Genomic DNA, 21,157 nt, shown 5'->3' with positions numbered 1-21,157 from the left:
ATATATATATATATATATATATATATATATATATATATATACACAATGGAATACTACATAGCAATGAGAAAGAATGAAATATGGCCATTTGTAGCAAAGTGGATGGAACTCGAGGGTGTCATGCTATGTGAAATAAGTCAGGCAGAGAAGGACAGATACCATGTTTGCACTCATAGGTCTAACAGGAGATACCTGATGGAGGGCCATGGGGAGGGGAAGGGGAAAAGAGAGTTGGGGAGAGAGAGGGACATAAAACCTGAGAGACTATTAAATACTGAAAACAAACCGAGGGTTGAAGGGGGAGAGGGAGGGGCGAGGGAGGTGGTAGTAATGGAGGAGGGCACTTGGGAAGAGCACTAGGTGTTACATGGAAACCTATTTGACAATAAACTATTTAAAAAGTTTTTAAAAATGAATAAAATAAAACTCAATACTTCAAAAAAGTAAATAAAATCTTCAACACATGTAAAAAAAGTCATTTGAACTATTTTTCGTGTAGCTGCAACAGAGCATCAAAATTCTTTCTAAAAATACATTTCTAAGACAAATTTCTAATGAAATTTGGACTAAGTTAGGTTTCTTTAAGATTAAATTGTGACCCAAGTATTTCCACACAACTAATTTAACCATCACAGCAGAGTTCATGCAAACCATTAATGTTAAGTCAGTACAATTGTTTTCCATAAAATGATAGTATGTTGTCATATTTTAGCTCTCAAATTAATATCTTGAAATTCTAATTTAGTTATAGTTATAACAAATCAAAGAAAAAACTTTTTGAATGTGCTTGGCTAATTTAATCAAAATTTGCTGAAAACTTACAGGCTACACATGATAATACATGTTGACATACTATCTTTGCTCCAAAAACTCAAAACTAGTAGACCAAAATGTATAAAAAGCACAATAAAAAGAATACTATGAAGGAATTGCAGTTTGGTGATAATTAACACTGGTTAAGAGCTTGGACTTTACCACTAAACTAGTTCTAAAAACCTGAGTAAATATGTCCCCGAGTTAGTTTCTTTCACCTGTTAAGTAGAGAATGATAATAGTATCTATCTCACTAGGTTGTTGCTGCTAAATAATACATGGAAAACTAGAACAATGCCTCCTACTGCATTATTAACATTGAGGGAGTACAGAAAAGGAGAAAAATATTAACTCTTTGATGGTAGTGATGAGCTAGCTATAAGTGGGAAACTAGGCAGGCACCAGTGGAAGCATCCTCGTGGAACTGACCAAAGTGAGTAAGTACATTCTACTCAAAATCTGGAATTTATGATCAACATTTTTTTTGTTTTATTTATTTTTGAGACAGAGCATGAGCGGGGAGGGGAAGAGAGAGAGGGAGACAAAGAATCAGAAGCAGGCTCCAGGCTCTGAACTGTCAGCACAGAGCCCGACACGGGGCTTGAACCACAAATGTAAGATCATGATCTGAGCTGAAGTTGGAGGCTTAACCGACTGAGCCCCCCAGGAGCCCCTATGATCAACATTTAAAGCTTTAAAACTAAACATGGAGGGCGCCTGGGGAGTTCAGTTGGTTGAGTGTCCGACTCTTGATTTTGGCTCAGGTCATGGGATCAAGCCCCACATCAGGTTCCTGCTTAAGGTTTTCTCTCCCTCCTTTTGCCCCTCCCCGACTTGTGCTTTCTCTCTCTAAACAAACAAACAAACATGGGGTAGCTGGGCTCAGTCAGTTAAGCATCTGACTTCAGCTCAGGTCATGATCTCACAGTTTGAGTTTGAGTCTCACATAAGGCTCTGGACAGACAGCTCAGGGCCTGGAGCCTGCTTCCGATTCTGTGTCTGCCTCTCTCTCTCTGCCCCTCCCCCACTCGTGCTTGCTCTTCCTCATTCTCAAAAATTAACATTAAATTTTTTAAAATCTCGATCTACCTACGTGAAGCTGTATTTCCTAAAGCATTCCTAGAGAAAATCTAAGCTTGGAGTCTACAAAAGCACAGGTACAGTGGAGGGGCAGCCATACAGGGCAAATAAGGAACCCCATACACAAGAACATACATTCTAACCTAAGTATCACACATTTCTTCACAGAGACCGTAGGCAGATATTCTCCATGGGAAGGGTTCCTAACACAGATGTTGGGACCTGAACAACGGAGCACAGAAGCCAAGGTGAATCTGGTTCTTCACGATGGACACTAAAGAAGAAGGGGTGGAGAAAAGGAAGGAATACACAAATACACAGTGTTTCAGGAAACAGGAAACTATTAGCATTTCGGGAACAAAAAATACTTTTGGCACAGGATTGTTCTCTGCCAAATGCCTCTGGTGTTCTACAGTCATTACGACAACCAAAAATTCCCCTTACCACATTTTCTAACACATCTGTGGGTGGTACCACCTTCTCCCCTTACGTTCTTCCAACAGAAAGGCTTGCACTAATATATTTTATCTCCAGGGTAAATTCTTCCCTCTCAATTTAGCTATCAGAGGGTTTCTACCTTGCTCACCTGCTCTTTGCCCTCAAATCTGAAGGAGAAGCCTTGCCTGAGGCTCACCACTTGGCCCCTGCTGAAGCCCTCTCATTCCAGAAAGAGGGTGAAGCAGGTTCAGGGAGCAGCCTATACACTACGGAGGAAATCCTTATTAGATACATATTCTGGATTAATCAACCTAGTCCTTCATTTATAAATATACACCAACTGCTACAGATCACCAGACATCTAAAGAAAACATCAGTGACAGTGGACAAAGCTAAACTAAACGAAGGAGAAACAGATGGTGCTGAGAATAGAACTTAAAAATTTAACTTTTATTAGTATTCTCAGAGATATGTGAGAGACTACTGCATTCATAAAGGAGCAGGCCACTTAGAGGGAGAAATGGGGCATGTGGAGAATAAGAAAAAGTTCCTGGCAATTAAAAAATATCGTCAAATTTAGAAAAATCAAACAGTAGACTAAATGGTAAGACTGTTAAGCTCAAAAGTGCTAATCTGGAAAATCAAGTGAAGGTAAACCCCTAAATGCAGAACAAAGATGAAAACATGAGGAAAAAACACACAAGTAGATCCAACAGTGCTGATCAGGAGTTTCATAAGACAAGATCAAAGACAAGGATGAGGAAGAAATAGTTGTCAAATAATAGAAAAGAATGTCCCTGTGCTTAAATGACATGCAAAACATCAGAGTAAAAGGCTTTCCAAGTACAGAGCAGATTGTATGAAAAAGATCTAGATCTGTCCTCTACTGAAAGATACACAGATTGAATCCACTTTCTGCCATTATAATCAGTGTTATAATCAGCATCTATACATCTATACCATACACATACACATAGATACATTAATGTATGTACTAGAAGTGAGTACATAATAAGAGTAGAATTGCTAGTTCAGAAGGTATGTCATTTTTGTCAGATATTGTGAAACAGTTCTTTAAATAGGGTTTATCAATTACATTTCCATCAGGAGGTCCTCATTTCATTATTTGTTACAATAATAATGAATTGCCTCATGAAGGCTTATCAATATAAATGCATAGAGCATGTGCAGCAAAAGGAATGGCTATAAAGAGAACCAAATTCTGAATTTTAATCTCATTTTCCTCCAATGTGACATCAAAATAAACTTAATTTATCTTATCTGTAAAAAAACAAACGACAATGATCCAACTCATATGGTTATTCAACAAAATTAAATGACTCACCTACTTAAAACATGTAAATGCTAAATATTCTGCTTAAGCTAATATTCTGTATCTCAGCCTCTTCATCTCTCATTGTGACTATTGCTAAATATTCAAAGTGTCAATAAAAAACAAATCCCAACAACAGCAATTTAAATATATTTTTCCTACCTTGAAAACATAGTTTTAAAAAACAGAATAGTTGAGGGGTTTACCGTAATTTCATTATGTTAACTGACCATTTTGCTCCTTGTTGTCATCTGATAATTCAGAAAAGACAGTAAACTACCATTTGTAAAGAACTTATCAATATTCCTTTTATAAATCTAGTGTCTTACAAAAGCAGCTAGTGTAACTTTCTAGCAATCTTACTTAGAAACAATTCTTTTTTGTCCTCTCCAAATTTTTATTTAAATTCCAGTTAGTTAACACGCAGTGTAATATTAGTTTCAGGTGTAGAATTTAGCGATTCATCACTTCCATACAACACCTAGTGCTCCTCATAAGTGCCCTCCTTAATCTCCATTACCTATTTAACCCACCCTTTAGCCCATCTCCCCTCCAGTGACCATCAGTTTGTTCTCTATAGGTAAAAGTCTGTTTCTTGGTTTGCTTCTCTGTTTCTCCCCCCACTATGTTCACTGGTTTTATTTCTTAAATTGCACATGAGTGGTTTTTGGTCTTTCTCTGATTGACTTATTTCACTTAGCTAATACTGTCTAGCTCCATCAACACTGTTGCTAGAAACAATTTTCTATTATGGTCAATGCTTTAAGAAAAAAGTCCTCTCCAAAAACAAAACCAAAAAACAGCATCTGAATATTTTCACTAAATAAGGAATTCTGGACTGATACATTCTCTCCCCACCACCATGTGTAAAACTGTTTTACTTCCTTCTGGTCTTTATACTCTCTGATGAGAAATTCCCATTCACTTATATCATTCATCTGTTAGTGGTTTTTGCTTTCAGGAATCTTTTTTTTTTTTTTTTTTTTTTTTGGTCTAGTTTCCAGAAGTTTGAGGACTGGGCATGGATTTCATTGAGCTTAATCGATAACTGTTTGAGGTTTGTTGAACCTAATGAGTCTATAGGTTTATGCCTTTCACCAAATTTGGGGCATTTTCAGCAACCAAATAGTTTTTTCTACACTATATTCTTCTTTTCTTCTGGGGGTCTGATGAAACAAAACATGAGACTTTCTGATATTATCTCGTAGATCCCTGAATCTCTGCTCATTATTTTTTTCAAACTTTTTTCTCTCTTGTTCAGTTTGTATAGATTTCTACTGATCTCTCTTTAAGTTTATGGATTGTCATTTCCATTTTGCTATTGTACTTTCCAAGGAGTTTTTTGTTATTGTATTTTTCAGTTCAAGTTTTCCATTGTTTTCTATTTCTTTACTGGGACAGTCTATATTTTCACTGAAGAGAGCTCACCCTTACTAGTCATAGCATATTTATAATAACTGCTTTAAATCTTTCTCAAATGATTCCAACATCTATGTTATTTTGGTGTTGTGTCTGTTATCTTTGCACATGTGAGTTGAACATTTTCCTGGTTGTCCATGTACCAAGTAATTTTGTAATGTATGCTGTATATTTTAACATAGATTATGAGACTGTCTTATTGAAAACTTCAGAGAGCATGGATATTTTTGTTTTAGCAAGCAATTTACTCAATTGAGTGTAGGCCTCAGATTCTGACCTTCTGAGTTACTACTGCATTTTAGTTTAGTCTTCCATGGTTGTTTGTGAATTTAAGTTTTCATTTTTCTCCAGTAAATATCTAGCAGTGAGACTGCTGGGTCACATAATAAGCATATTCTTAACTTCATCAGAAACTACTAAACTGTTCAAAACTTTCACAATGTTATTTGGATCTGTCCCACATATGCATTATGGGACTTAGGTGTAGTCTATCAGCATTTCAGTACTCAACATCTACCTATACATGCTCTTTAGGGTCAGATCAACACATGCACAGTTCAAGGGTGAGTCCGGGAGTACATAAACAACTTTAAGGTATCCCTTTCTAAGACCTGCTCCCTCTCCATAAATATGCCTGGTACTTCTAGTTCTCTGGGATGCTCTTTACCAATGCTCCAGCCAAAAGTCAGGGGCTCTGTTTAACCCATTCTGCCATGTACTTCCTAAAACCACAACTCCTTCAGTAGAAAGAAAGGTTTCCTTCCCTGGAGTTACAGTCCTGGCTGTTGCAGCTACTTCAACAATGCTGCCAAAGGATTTCCTAGGAGCTGGGATGCAAGAGAACTCAGAGTAAGAAAAAAGAGACTTCAAGCCAGAACTAGAAGGTTTTAGATGTTCTTGCTGTTCATTCTGATGTCAATTTCTGGGTTTGGGGCTAGTTCAAGAGATACCAAAGTGTGGGGGAAGTAAACTCAACATAAATTCAGTAGTATTTAAATATTCAGTTGCCTTCTCAACCTGCCTTTTAATCTATAAATAGATATTCTTATATTAGTCCAGTTTTTATAGCTGCATTCAGTGACAGAGACAGGAAATAGCATGCTTATTCTACCACACTGGTACCTTTGTAAGTTCTATTTTCCACCTAATTTGGGGTGGTTTGGTGCCATTATTTCTTCAAATATATATATACATATATATATAAATATATATATTAGATTTATTTTTGAGATAGAGAGAGTGTGTGTGACTGGGGGAGAGGCAGAGAGGACGACACGGAATCTGAAGTAGGCTCAGCTGTCAGCACAGAGCCAGACACAGGGCTTAACTCATGGACTGTGAGATCATGACCTGAGCCAAAGTCATATGCTCAACCAACTGAGCCACCCCAGAGCCTCTTTGTCTTTCTTTTCTTTTTTTTTTTTAAGTTTATTTTGAGAAAGAGTTAGAAAATAGAGGAGGAGCAGAGAGAGAAAGAGGAGACAGAATCCCAAGCAAGCTCCATCCTATAAGTGCAGAACCCAATGTGGGGCTCGAACTCATGAACCAGGAGATCATGACCTGAGCCAAAACCAAGAGTCAGACACTTAACTGACTGAGCCACCCAAGCATCCCCAAATATTTTTCCTGTCCCTTTCTCCTCTTCCTGTCTGTCTGGAAATCACATTACTTGCATGGTGAAATGCTTGACATTGTCTCAAAATTCTCTTAGGCTCTGTTTACTTTTCTCTCTCTTTTGGATCGAATACCTTTCACTTATCTTCAGGTTTTCTCTGTCACCTACAATCCACTGTTGAGCCAACTGATTTTTTAATTACTTTACTTCTCAAATCTAAATTCCTATTTGGTTCTTCTTTTCTAAATTGTTTCTCTATTGAGATTATTTGTTGAAAATTATTAACATACTCTCCTATAAATCTCTGAACATGTTTAAAATAGCCAATTTGAAGTCTCTGTTAAATCCAACATCAGGCTCATTTCAATTGACTGTTTTTCCTGATTTATGGGTCATGCTTTCTGGGCCTTTCTTTCTTCCCTGTATTTTTCCATGTCCACAAGTTTCTGCTTGAAAACTGAATCTTTAACATATTACAGTAACTGCATTCATTCTATTTTTCAGAGATGTTGGGCCTTTTTTTTTTTTAACATCTCAAGCCTGTAAGATTGCCACCATCTGCCAGTTGATTGTATATAGAGTGGGGAATGGATTCAGACTTACAGACTCTAGTCTCTCTTGCTTTGAACTTTTTGCCAGGCTCCCTTAGGTCTCCCCTCCACAAATGTAGTTTCCTAGGCAACCAGAGCTGTATGGAGAGTTAGTCTCAGCCCTTCTGTGGCTCTCATTTCTAGGATTTCCCTGTGAAATTTCTACTGGTCCACTACTCACCCAAACCACTGCCAGCAAGGCAGCAGATTTTCTCTGTTTCTAACAAAATCTACCACTTTTCACCAGCATAGCTGCAGGTTTCTGTACTCCCTCTTAGTCCCCCATTCCCTAAGTCACATCACCCCCCCAGTTCTGGAAGCAAAGTTGCTAGTTTTCTGTCAGTCCCAACCTGATAAAGCTTCAGTCCTCACCAAATGAAGGGGCAGAGGGTGCTGGGAAGGTATCTGTCTGGGAAGAGCACAGGCATGAAGGCCACAGACTCACACTATTCTCATCCCAAGCCCTAACAGTTGTGCAAGATCAATTTTTTAACTGCCTCTGGTCAATTTCCAGTACCCCTAAATGACTGTTTAGATGATTTTGTCCAGTTTTATATTTACTTTTTGCAGAGGGGAACTGCCAGCCTCTTCAAGCCACTATTATTAGGATTCAAGCAATATTTTTAATAAAGATTTTCCAAGTTTAAACCTTTATGTCACAACTTATCAAGTGAAAAAGATCATCATAATTGGTAATACTGCTTCTAATGAGGCAATTTTTAGGATGCGCATGGTGATATTACTCAAAAACCTAGGAAGAAAACAGAAACAACCTTTAATGTTCCTTAGGAGACTGGCTAAATATCCATCCTATGAATAATCTGCCAACAGTTAAAAGAACATGGTTTTTCATGTACTAACATGAAAATACTTTCCAAAACACATTTTTCTGTGGAAAAAAATAAGTGTGGCATTTATAGAAATGAAGTACACAAAACTGTATATTTTCCATAGGTACAAATACACTAATATATAGGAAAAAGTCTGAAAAGATATAAAACAAAGTATAACAGGTTTTACCCCTGGGAAAAGAGCAAAGAGGTTTAAAGAAGGATTGGTTAAAAGGATCTTGGCTCTATCTGATAATACCTTAAAATTGTTACAAAATTAATATATTTACATATACGTGTGTAAAAAAAAAAACCAGTAACTTAACAGGTTGCTCTAGCTATGAATCGTATACTTGGAAAGACATTATCAAGAGAGTTCCTAGAGGTTTCCATACAGACCAGTAAGGATTAAAGGAAATCACTTCACCTAATAAAATTAAGCAAAAATGCTTAGCCTCAAGTCATGAATTTGCCAAAGATAATCTCCTTATAGAGAATACTGCATCCCTTAAATATCCTGTTCCTTATGTATTAATTTGTACTTTTTATCATGGGTTTCTTTCCAAGTAAGCCATTTTAGGCTATATCACACTAAATAATACCTTTTAATAACTTTAGCAGGTTTCCTTTAAGTTACACGGCTTCTTTAAGGTCTATAGTAAAGAATTAGAGTAAATGAAACTCATTAACAAATCCTACAAATCAGATATTTTTCCCCATTCTTACCCTAATCACAGCATTTACAGATTTCAGAAAGAAAATGGAGCCTTCAAGACACTGTGGGGATAGATGAAAACAACTTATCTTTCACTTTTAGTCACACACACACTGTAGTTCCCACATGTATCTCCAAGGGTCTATGGTTGGAAACTGCTAAAAATTAAGTTCTATATTGATTCTTGATAAATATTTATCAGACCAGAGGACTTTTCTTACTCTTCTATAATATTTTATTACTCTCTCACAATTGTAAAATGATAAAACCATCTTTTGTATTTATACTAAGTGACTTAGGAAGAATTTCTTACTATTGTTGCTTTAAGTAGTCCTCTTATAAGAGCTCCTTTAGACTTCTCTACTAATATAAAAACACACCTACACATGCTAATTTAACCAAAAGTCATCAAGTGGTATCGGTGGTAGAAGTCTTAACAATGTGTATTCTTTATAACTCACTGCCATTGAATCCTGCCTGAATACCACTACAGATACACAGACTATCTTATTTTCATTTCATTCCTAGGTCAGTTGTCCATTACCTCCCACCCACATTCAATATCCATCTTTGCATTTTCCTTTAGTGAATCCCTAACCACTTCATCTGTAGATTATTATCCCTTCTTACATTTTCTATCCCATTTTAGTCTTTTTTAAATGCTGGGGGGGGGGTTGGGGGGCTCAATTGGTTGAGTGTTACACTCTTGATTTCAGGTCAGGTCATGATTCCAGGGTCAGGGATTAAGTCCCATGTCAATTCTCTCTCTCTTTCTCCCCCTCTGCCCCTTCCCCCCACTCACATACATGGTCTCTCTAAAACCTTTAAATAAATGCTCTAAGCTAGATGGGTTAGGTATTATCTCCACTTTATAAATGAAAAAAAATGAAGCCCCAAAACTAAGTGACATGCCAGAAATGGGTCGACAGGAGAAAAAAAACTGAGAGTTCAGTTCAACGGACCACCTCAAACCATGTTCAACTTTTTCAGCTGTAGTATGATTTTTTTTAATGTTTTTATTTATTTTTGAGAGACAGTGTGAGCAGGGGAGGGTCAGAGAGAGAGGGAGACACAGAATCTGAAGCAGGCTCCAGGCTCTGAGCTGTCAGCACAGAGCATGATGCAGGGCTTGAACCCACGAACCATGAGATCATGACCTGAGCTGAAGCCGGACACCCAACCGCCTGAGCCACCCAGGCGCCCCAGTTTTTCAGCTGTAATCAGAGATTATAAGCAACCTTTCCCAGGATTCCTCTACAAAGCAATCTCAATATCTTCTCTAAACAAAAAGAAGGAAAATATCCAAGACACTGGACACACAAATCAGGACATTTTGCAAGGAACTGACAATAACCCTAAAGATATGATAAGCTCATTGCCATCACTGAGGGTCTGCATTTTAACAAGTGGCAGATATAATGAAAAATCATGAAACAATCTAGTTTGGGTTAGTTGGAGAGAGCACCAGTTATAAGAAAATGGCAGTTTCTAGTTCTAGAATTGCCATTGTGCAATATGACTTTATATGATTTTAGCCCTGAAAAAGTAGACATACAAAGTTCCACAGGTCAACATCTCTCACCATTCCTCACCTTGTCCTCCATGTACTTGGACATGCTAATGGATTTGGAAATATCCTGGAGAAACTTGGAGGCAGTTGCAAAGTTTAGTAAGATGGAGAAAAATGAGTTGCCAGCATGTACTCAGGAGTAGCAAGTGACTGAAATAAATGCTTGCAAGACTGAATTAAATGCTTGCAAGAAGAGTAGATGACTGAAATAAAGGTAAGGGTAAATAATCAGAAATGGCCATTAGAAACTTTTGCAATCAGAAGGATCCAGAGATGGAGGATGCAACAATTAACACTGAGTTAAGACACTTCTCACCATTCTATTATCTGTCTCCCTGGATTCTAATAGGTAAACAGCCACTGAATCAAATGTATTTATTGAAAGTAAAGAAAAAGAAGGATTAGATATAAAACTTTTGTTTAAAAAAGAAAGCCTATCTTTCTTCTCTCATACTCTTTGCTTAAAGATTAAGATTAAAGGCAATTATCAAGTGCAAGAAATACTGAAGGAAGAGTGATAATGGTTAAAGATTTAAGTTATGTCACTGTACATGACATAATTCCCAAAAGATTATAATAGTTAATAACTGAAGCTAAGATCCAAACAGAAAACATACATTCATAATTTCTTTTCCCATTACCCCAAATGTTTTTTATTTTTTAAGTGTTTATGTATTTTGAGAGAGAGAGAAATCCCAAGCAGGCTCCACACTGTCAGCATACAGCCTCATATGGGGCTCAAATTCTCAAACTGTGAGATCATGACTTAGGCCTAACTCAAGACTTGGACACTTAAACGATTAAGCCACCCAGGTATTCTTCCCCAAATGTTTTAAAATAAAAATATCTGGTAAAATAAGGGGAAATAATGGTTTTTCAACATTCACCAGGTGTTTCTTGTGTGCTCCCTATTCTCTCATAACCTCTCAAAGAATAAGAGCAGTCTCTTCTACATAGCCCAGTATATTACGTGTATACAATAGGTACTCAACAAATATTCAGCTAATGCTCTGAATTACTTTTCCTTCCATTACCCAGCTTTCAGCCCAAATTGGAGATAAAATTTTGTACAATCAACTGATACATACCAAAGTAAAATATGAAGTTACTTTAGAATTACCTTGAGTTTAAAATAGTACCAATATGTCCAAGGAGCCAATTCATTTGTCATATTAATACTTAAGAAATCTAAACAAAAGTTCAAACTAAGGCAAAGTGTGGATGGCTGCAGTGACTTAGAGAAAAAAAATCTTTTGGGAGGCAAAGCTAAAGGGTGCTCTTTATCACAGATCTTTGTACCTAAAGCATAATTAAAAAGCAAAATTAAGGGGCACCTGGGTGGCTCAGTCAGTTAGGCAGCTGACTTTAGTTCAGGTCGTGATCTAACAGTTCATGAGTTCAAGCCCTATGCCAGGCTCTATGGTGACAGCTCAGAGCATGGAAAATGCTTTGAATTCTGTGACTCCCTTTCTCCCTCTACCCTGCTCTATCTCTCTCAAAAATAAACATTAAAATAAAATTAAAAACTAAAATAAAATAAGGGGTACCTGGGTGGCTTAGTCAGTTAGGTGTCCAACTCTTGATCTCAGGTCATGATCTCACAGTTCATGAGTTTGAGCACCACACTGGGCTCTGCACTGACTGCGTGGAGCCTGCTTGGTATTTTCTCTCTCCCTCTTTCTCTCCTCTCTCTGCCCCTCCCCTGCTCATGCTCTCATGCTAATAAATAAATAAACATTAATAAAATAAAGTCATGAATGACCTTCTAACAGAAGCTCTTCCCTCTGACAGGCTCTAAACTTTTGGTGTGCTTGGATTTGACAAAATCAAGTGTCAAGCTTAAAAGAAAAATATAGACATACAAAAGTAAAATGAAAAAAAATTATTCAAGAGGACAAATATCAGTATTTCCAGGGAAAGGTAAATTGAACACATCTAATTTTGTTCTCTCCCCTCTAAAATATAATAAACATGTATCTATAATTTTATTGCACTTTTAAAACCTTAAGTTTATAAAAATGACAAGAATGAGAAAAAAAGTTGATTTTGGAAGCTATAAAACCTATGAGCAAGGAGTCATTGGATTGAGCAAACCCAAAGAGTCCAAAGTTTAAACAAACTATGGGGAAAGCAAAAAAAAAAAAAAAAAAAAAAAAAAATCACCCCAATCTTTCAAAGGCTCAGGGATCAGCAGAACAAGATACTTGAGGGGTGGGTGGGAAGGCTATAATAGGAAGACTTAGATAATATTATTTCAGTATTTACTAGCTGATGCATTAATAAACTATAGTGGCCTTCCTCCATTCCTGAGTTTTATTTTCTTAGAGTTATATTTATTTTCATATGCAACATTTATCAATAATTCAAGTTCACCCTCTTTGCAAGGTATCTGTCTGCCCCTTACCCTCCACCATGCAGGACTAAAAACTAGAAGTTTATTTTCTCGAGACACTAAGTTAAGAAGTGTCTCTGAATAAAGGGCAATGAAATCATATGGAAAAAGGAATTACTGAATAATGAAACAACCCCTCCATCTGCTTCTCCCTTTTAACTATCAGAAGCCTTTATTTTAGTCTGTATTTGACCTTCTAGGAAGATGTGAAGAGTCTTCTCTCAAGAATATGACCAACCTAACCAGAAGAAACAATCAAACAGGTAAATTTGACTTGGAATAATGAAACTATTCAGGGCACAGAAAACAAGTATCATTAACATTCTCAGAGAAAGAAGAGAATATTGTATTCATGAGATCCAAATAAGATTGCTCTAGGAGAGAGGAACATCCAGAGGAAACAAAAGAACTCTTAGACAATAAAAATGCAAAAGTAGAAATAAGAAATTCGTAGAAATCATGGAAGATAAATTCAGGGAAATACCAAAGTAGGACAGCACAGAGGCAGGAAAAATAGAAGAGAATTACAGGACCTGATAGAGGGCTTTAAGTAAGAGGAGTTATATAAAGAAGAATAAATTTTCCTCCTGGAGGAGAGGAAAATGTTAGTGAAATACTTATTGCTTTTGGTTCTGGAAAACAGTATGTTGCTAGACTAAATGGGGCATGTAGTACCCAGTGAAACAGATGAAAATAGACTCATAGCACCACACATCATTGTGAGATTTCACGACAGTAGGGACAAAGAAAAAAAAAACACACTTACATGTCAAGAATCAGGAATCAAAGTGCTTTTAAACTTTTCCATCCTAAAATTCTTTACCCTGCCAAACTATCAATCAAGTATTAAGATAGTTAAAAATTATTTTCAGACTTGCTTGTAAGGTTTCACAAAATGAATCTACCACAACACTTTTTCTAAGATTTAAACAAAAAAACAAACAAAAAAGGTGTGCTGCTCTGTAAGCTTGAAACAAAGGGGCAAAATAGAAAAGGAAAACATTAAATACCAGGAAATATGAGAAGATGCAAACTAGGAGAAAGTCAAAAGTAATTCTCAGGAAGAAGATGACAAGTGTGTATCAGATATGGAGAATAATGAGTCCACATTCAACAAGTCAGAACCCTCCAGGAGTGACATCTTCAAGAAAATAAAATTGATAAATTTGAATGAACATACTGAAACATAATTTAGAAAACTAGCAGTGATTTGGGGATTGAATTATTATTAGTATATTAGTAGTAGTAGTATATATACAGAACTAAACAAATAATAGTAACTCCAAGAAAATAAAAATACAAGAATAGAGAAAGGTAACTATAGTTTACTAATGGTTCGATTAACAAATACTGATCTAATAAAAAAATGCTAATATCAGCAACATAAGCATGGCATCTTAAAAAATTCAAAGTAGTAGCCTCTGGGGAGCAAGAAATAATGATAAAATTGGGATGCATTGTCAATCTTTCATCTATATGTACACTAAGAATTTTAATTTTTAAAAAACACAAAAAATACATCTCTCATGTATAAACAGTAATGCCAGTTTGAATCCAGAGTTAAAGACAAACAGGACTTCTTCTTTGAAGGAGAAACCTGAGGATGACCAAGTTGTCCTTGGATGATAACTTCATTAAATATATTTAGTATATTTAAATGTTTTAGTAAAATATTCTACTAAATGTAACAAAATAAAACCAACATTTAAAATCCTACAAAGAATATTTTCAATTTTCAAAAGGTATGTATATTCTTTATATCTGTAAGTATATTTAACCTAAGTAAAAGGGAAACTTTTAGTCTTTTTTGACTCATCAGAAAATTGCTTCTACTTACTGCCATGTGTATCTAGCATCAACCCAAATCATTTTTTCAAAATTTTTAATGTTTATTTTTGAGAGAGACAGAACGTGTGCGGTGGAGGGGCAGAGAGAGGGAGACAGAATCTGAAGCAGGCTCCAGGCTCTGAGTGCTCAGCACAGAGACGGACGCAGGTCTCGAACACACTAACTGCAAGATCATGACCTGAGCTTAAATCAGATTTTTAACCGACTGAGCTATCCAAGCACCCCTCAAGTCATTTTCTTTAACTCATACCTACCAAATCCACTCTAACAAAAATCACTGACCTGTACTCAAATACAATTCAGATTGTAATATTATGTTACAATAAAATGAAACATCTCTATATGCAAAGATATTTTAAAAGCTACCAAAATTAGCTATCAACTTGGAATATATTTAGCACTAAGACTGTGTCCATTTGCACTTATACCAGCCTTTACAGCACTGAGCAAAACATTATACGGCATTGCATTAAAGATAAGCACAAAAACTTATTTTTGGTGGTAAAAAAAAAAAAAACGGGAAATATTCTCAAAGGTATAATGTCACTCAGTCATGTCCTCTGAGCAGGAAAGCTCATGTGAGAAGACAGAGAGACACCAGTTCCCCACATGAGGAGTCCTTGCAACAGGAATGTCAAAACACAGTTCAAATATTAGAAGATTTTGATTTTATGTGTCCAGATGAAAACCTTGCATAGAGAGCCTTACTAATTATTTAACAAAGTTTTGACAATTTACAAAATCCAAAGAGGTCCTACTTTGGTGAGAAAAGCAAATTATATCCCACCCAAATTGAAATTATTATTTTAGGTTGTTACCTCACATTTACTGTCTGGAAGACTTTCTGGTTATAAGAAACTTGAAGAACATGCAATATATTCAAAGTGGTGAAACAGTACTCCAAACTGATGAAATAACAATTGAACACTGTTACTATTTAAATCTTTTTCTCATTGTATATTTCCCTATGGCAAGTGGACACAACTGGATATCCTTACCAGCCTTCATTTCTAGCAGCTAAGAATTGAACTAGATACTGTGTTTTGAAAATATTAGTAACAAAATGAACTAAAAAGATGGTAATTTTATCTTTCATAAATTTTTTAAAGGTTACAAAAAGTAGTTTCAAATATTGCAGGATGTTTTACAAGTCCTTTTCTGTAATAATAGTTTTCTGCTTTAACAGAATTCCCTTTATGTGCTCTGATATGATAAAATGCTATTAACGATATTAAGGTTTAGACTTTGTGCAGAGAGTCACCCAGTGGTCCGGCAAGCTTGTCGGCATTCATTTCAATACAGGTAGCCATAGATAAAATCGTCAGGGAATCAAGTTTGTCTTCCTCTCCCATTCACCTCTGATGTCCACAGCTCTTTCCCCCATTTTGGTGCCCTCTTATCTATTCTTCTCCCCAGGTTTTCAAACTTCCCCGATTCTCCAAAAATCAGCAAGGTACCAAATACTGCTGCACAATTCCATTACTTTACCCCTTCCTGGGTTCTCCCATATTCCCATTTCAAACATTCACTCTACTAAATTGCCAACAGATGATTTTGTTAGAAGACAAAGGAAAAAAGAAGGTATCATTTATGATTTACTGAAATTCCCATCCACTTCTAGAATCAAATATGTCAGCACCATTCCTTCCTTCCTTTTCTCCAAGGTCAGAAGAAAGTGTGCCCTTCCTTCTCTCCTACAAGGCTGCAGTGAATCAACTCCTACACATTTTGTAAATGTGCTAACATCTACCTCATCCTTCAGTAATAATTATTTTAAATAACTATTTGGAACCACACTTCTCTTTTCCCTAAGTCACACCCTCTCTCTGTCCTTTTCTCACCACACCAAGCTCCTCTCAAGAGGAGTTTAGTTCTCTACCGCTCCCATCTCAGCCACTGCTTTCTGGCTTCCCCAGCCACTGTTCTCAAATTTTTTAAGTAAGTTTAGAAATGACTTGACTGGTAAATCAGTTACAAAATCTGTCCTCATCCTGTTTGAGGGCGACTATCACTGCTTTTGATCTCCTTTGGATTTTCATTCTTTTCATGAGTGATCTCATTCACTTCAAGAACTACAGTTTCTATATGAACTTTGATTTTGAAATCTTAGTGACAGCACTCACCTTTCTCTGTCTTAACATATTTTCTTGGGAAGACTCAAAGATGGTGCTTTTAACTTACCATTTTCAAACTACTCACTCATCTGAGTCTACTCTTCCTCCAAAAGATTCTTCGTATTATGACATCACCATCCACCCATTCTCCTTCAAAGCTTAAAATCTCAGAACCATCTGATTTTCTTTCTTCTCCCTAACTTCTAGACATCAAATTCTCTTTAAAATATTGTTATTCTGCTTCATTAAAGTCTCAATTTCATCTTCTTCAAATTTTGCACTCTCAGACCTTTGGTTTATAGTTTTTATCTTCTTTCGCATAGACTATTTTAAAATTCTCGTAACTAGTCTACCAACTCCCAGTGTTTCCCCACTCTGGTCCTTGCTCCAGACTATGTCTAGAATTATCTGGTTAAAGTGCAGAGCTCATCCAGAGAAAAGCTAGATCTACAGAGATTCAATTTTTAAACAGCTCAAGTAAACAGCACTGTCCCTAATTTACTCTCAGTGTAGTAGTCCTGTTTTGAGTATTTTTATTGACCTCACCACTAACTAACAAAGCAGGTCAAATCTTCATTACTTATATAAGAAAATTGTAAGTTGAACTGTCTGGAAGTTTTTTATACAATAAGCACTAATAAAACTGAAATATGACTAACTATAGGATCACTGCCAGATCTTATTAAATATGCAAATTTGAATATTTTTTAGTATCTCAAAACCAGGTTATTGTAGAGTAATACATTTCACTGAGTTTCTTTTTTCAAGGTAATACACTTACAAAATGCCTAGAACTCACAACAATCAGTAATAAAGTGGTTTTTAAATTCAGCCATGATGGAGGTGACTGAAGAAAAGTAATCATACGTAATGAACTCAAAACCTGATCTTCTCACAACTCCACTGCCGTCATTCTACTCTAACCACCATCACCTTTTGCTTATTTACTTCAGCAGTCACTCAACAGGTCACTTACTTTCAACAACATTTTCTAGAGTGGCTAGAAGCATCATTTTAAAACATACAAAATTTTTGTTTTTGTTATTGTTCTGCCAAAACTGTCCAATGGCTTCTCACTGCACTTATGCCCCAAATCCCGACCAAGGCCTACACCAGCCTTCGTGACTTGGCACTCTGTGTGCCCTGCTGAGTTCACCCTTGACAATCTCTCCCCAAACTGTTCATCTTCAGTCACACTGGCCTGCTTTCTGTGCTTCAAATGTGCCTAGTTAATTTTCCATTTTCTGTCCTCTCTGCTTGAAATGATTCCTAGATATCCACACATAAATCCTCCTCTCTCATTTGTCTCAGTATGTTACCTCCCCAGAAACCACCTAAACCCTCAATCCGACTAGCCTCTTCCACACACACATTCTTAGGCACTCTCCCTCCTACTATGTTGATTTCCATCAGAGTGCTTATCTGAAGTATCTTTGCTTATTGTCTACCTCCCCTCACTAAAAATTCACTCATCATTTTATCCCCTCTGGTACTAGGGCAGTAACCTGACACACAGCAGGCACTCAGATATTTTTCAACCATTCATAAATATGTGCTAAATTCATTTCAAAGTTCTATTTTTTGAGTTTCAGACACATATCTCCTTACCTACCTCTCTGTAAAGATGTTCTTTGGGTACTATAAACTCAACGGACCCATGTATCTCATTACTTCCTAAATCTGGTTTGCTTTTCCCTATCTCAGGTAATGGCACCCAGGCATACCTGTCAATCTCCTTTATTGCCTCTAGCTAACCTGCTGCCAAGAACTTTCAATGTAATACCTTGCATATCTTTCATAGTGTCTTATCTCCACAATCACTGCCTTAGTTCATTCCCTCTTCATCTCTCACCTTATCTTCTACAATATTCTATTTATTTTCCTTCATCTATCCCCAATACCATCATTAGAGTGAGCTTTCCAAAAGTATAAATATGAAGGGCAGCTGGGTGACTCAGTGAGTGTTCAATTCTTGGTTTTGTCTCCGATTATGATCTCAAAGTTTGTGGGTTCAAGCCCCTCTTTGGGGCTTGCTTGGGATTCTCTCTCTCCCCTCACTCTGCTCCTCCCCATTCATGTTTATTTTTCCTCTCCCCCACAAAATAAAAAAAAATAATAATATACAAATATGACCATGCTTATCCCCAGGTAAATATCACTCAGTGGTTCCCCACCATCTGTAGAACATAAATTCCTTAACTTGACACAAAGACCTCACATTTTCCTCCGTAACTCTTCAAACATGCTCTCCTGCTCCCCCTTAGAGGGGCCTTTTTAATTCTGGCCACACTAGTCCATTTGCTATTTCCTAAATCCATCGCTTCATTTTGCTGTTACTTTATCTTAATTGTTTCAAGTGAAACCTTTTCTGACCCATCCTAGCCGATTTAGAATCACAAATAAAAATTTATTTTTAACCCCAAAGTCAATACTTGGAGGGCTTTTGTGGTTACCTGCTGGCAGGTACAGACACAAAAAATGTGCCCAGTGTGTGCATTCCCAGCTTAGGTCCAACAAAGCAACACTTTGCCCTTTTGTTTTAGCTCTCACACTAAAAACAAGTACCCTTTTCATGGTTTATTTAGTGCCATGTTTTTCATATTTTTGTGTTTTGTGGTGATTTCTGCTGTCTAAAATTTCCCCCAAGCATAATGCTTAAGTGCTGTTTAGTTTTCCTAAGGACAAGAAGCCTGATGATGTGCCTTGCATAGAAAAATACATGTGTTCAATGAGCTTCCCTTAGGCATGAGTTATTGCTATTGACCATCCAATGTTAATGAATCAACAACATACGTTAAGGTGTCTTTAGACAAAAACCACAGAAATAACAAGGTTATGTATTGACCAGTTAATAAAATTGTGATCAGAGGCTCATAAGAATCTAAACCCTGAACTTTTCCCTAGAAGCAATGTTATTTGCTAATTCAGTGTTCACAAGGAATTTCTAAAACTACCATGAATAATCAAAATTAACTATATTTTCAATTACATGTCTCCAGCACAAAATTAGTGGGCTCTCTGAAGCCAGAAATGACATCTTACTTATCTTTGAACTCTAATTCTTAGTATTATGCTGGACATGCACACTGTAGTTAATATTTATTGCATAATTTTATCACTGTGGTTTCTCATTATTGTAATGTGGATATGCCATGTATGTTTAGACATTATGGTAGGATCCTCACTGTTCCCCAGCCCAGGAAGACCTTGCTCAACTTGCACAGTTAATGGTCTAAACTTTATCTTCTGCCCCTGCCCCTTCACCTCTTTTATAACCAAAGATCACGCTCTTCAAGTTCAAACTTAAAAACCAAAGTTAAATGAAAAGGCATTTATAGAGATTTCTTTTCATCAGTTAGCCCTAATAAGCTTAGATCTAAAAACAAAAAAGTTGCCAGCCAAAATGGAAGACTGAGCACACATGCCCACCTTTTCTCATCCTGAGGTCACAGTGAAATGATAGGAAGGACACTTTTTAAAAAAGAAAATGCCAAGAACACTGGAGAAGAGGTGGGAAAGAAATCAAAGAGATTAGACAAACCAGAACTTTTAGGAAATTCCTGGAAGTTAGAAAACAGATAAATGAGGCCTGGAGGTCCTGCAAAAAATTAGACTTCATAAACTGAAAATAATTCCTTCATTTGCAAAATAGCTATAAATGCTAAATAAAATACCAAAAACATCCTCTTAAATACAAAACAAGTCCCCAAGAAAATCTCCATGGGCCCACATAAAGAGAATAAAAGACCAGTAAGCTGATGCCTAAGACTTGGCTACTCTGGGGTTTGCAGATTTTTGTACCTACAAGTTCAGAGGCAGCACCTTAGGCCTTAGTTTGCTCAAAATGGAGAATTGCAAATGAGACCGTCCATATAAGGCTGGGCCCTTACAGGACTCACTCCCACCTTGTAAATGAGAGGCCTAGCAAAGATGAGCCTGTGGAAAACAGTGAGGGCATTAGCCTGTTTTAGCTTGGATTCCATATTAGGGTAAAATATTGCCTGAGAATCTGTAAGCACAGACTACTCTCAAGGACTCAGGGTTCCAAAACACCTACCTAGTTCAGAAAACCATGAGCAGAGAAATTACAAAGATGCCAAAGCCTTAGAAAATCTTCCTTGGAGGAATGTACTCTTTAACCAGGCTATACAGAATCCTTTCAATAAAACCCAGCCAAGCATGAGCTCACAACTCAAAAACCACAGAACACTCAAGGAAAAAAGAGGTAATTGAAAACACAGGACTGTAACACTGTCATAAAGGAAAGCAGATAAGATTAAATAAACATTGTAATCTAAGACATTCAGTTCTTCCCAAAAGAAAGACTCCCTTGAGAAGTACATGTGTGCTCAAATATTCTCCTTTTATAGCAGAGACAATAGTTACTGTGTAAAATGGAA

The 21,157-nt window shown here is 36.6% G+C and overlaps 1 protein-coding gene across 3 annotated transcripts in view; it reads right to left on the bottom strand.

Moving 5' to 3' along the window:
* The window catches only part of MPP6 (membrane palmitoylated protein 6), a 96,406-nt gene extending 79,571 nt beyond the window's left edge, over positions 1-16,835 (bottom strand). For 2 of the 3 annotated variants that reach the window (XM_029930288.1, XM_029930308.1), the window contains exon 1: positions 16,767-16,835. The gene's annotated coding sequence lies outside the window, so the exon portion shown is untranslated. The remainder of the gene's footprint in view (positions 1-16,766) is intronic. The other variant, XM_029930298.1, reaches the window with a different exon arrangement.
* Between the last annotated feature and the right edge of the window lie 4,322 nt (positions 16,836-21,157).

Source organism: Suricata suricatta, chromosome 2, assembly GCF_006229205.1.
Source record: "Suricata suricatta isolate VVHF042 chromosome 2, meerkat_22Aug2017_6uvM2_HiC, whole genome shotgun sequence".
In the NCBI taxonomy this organism is placed as follows: domain Eukaryota; kingdom Metazoa; phylum Chordata; class Mammalia; order Carnivora; family Herpestidae; genus Suricata; species Suricata suricatta.
This window is presented reverse-complemented; position numbering and strand designations above follow the sequence as displayed.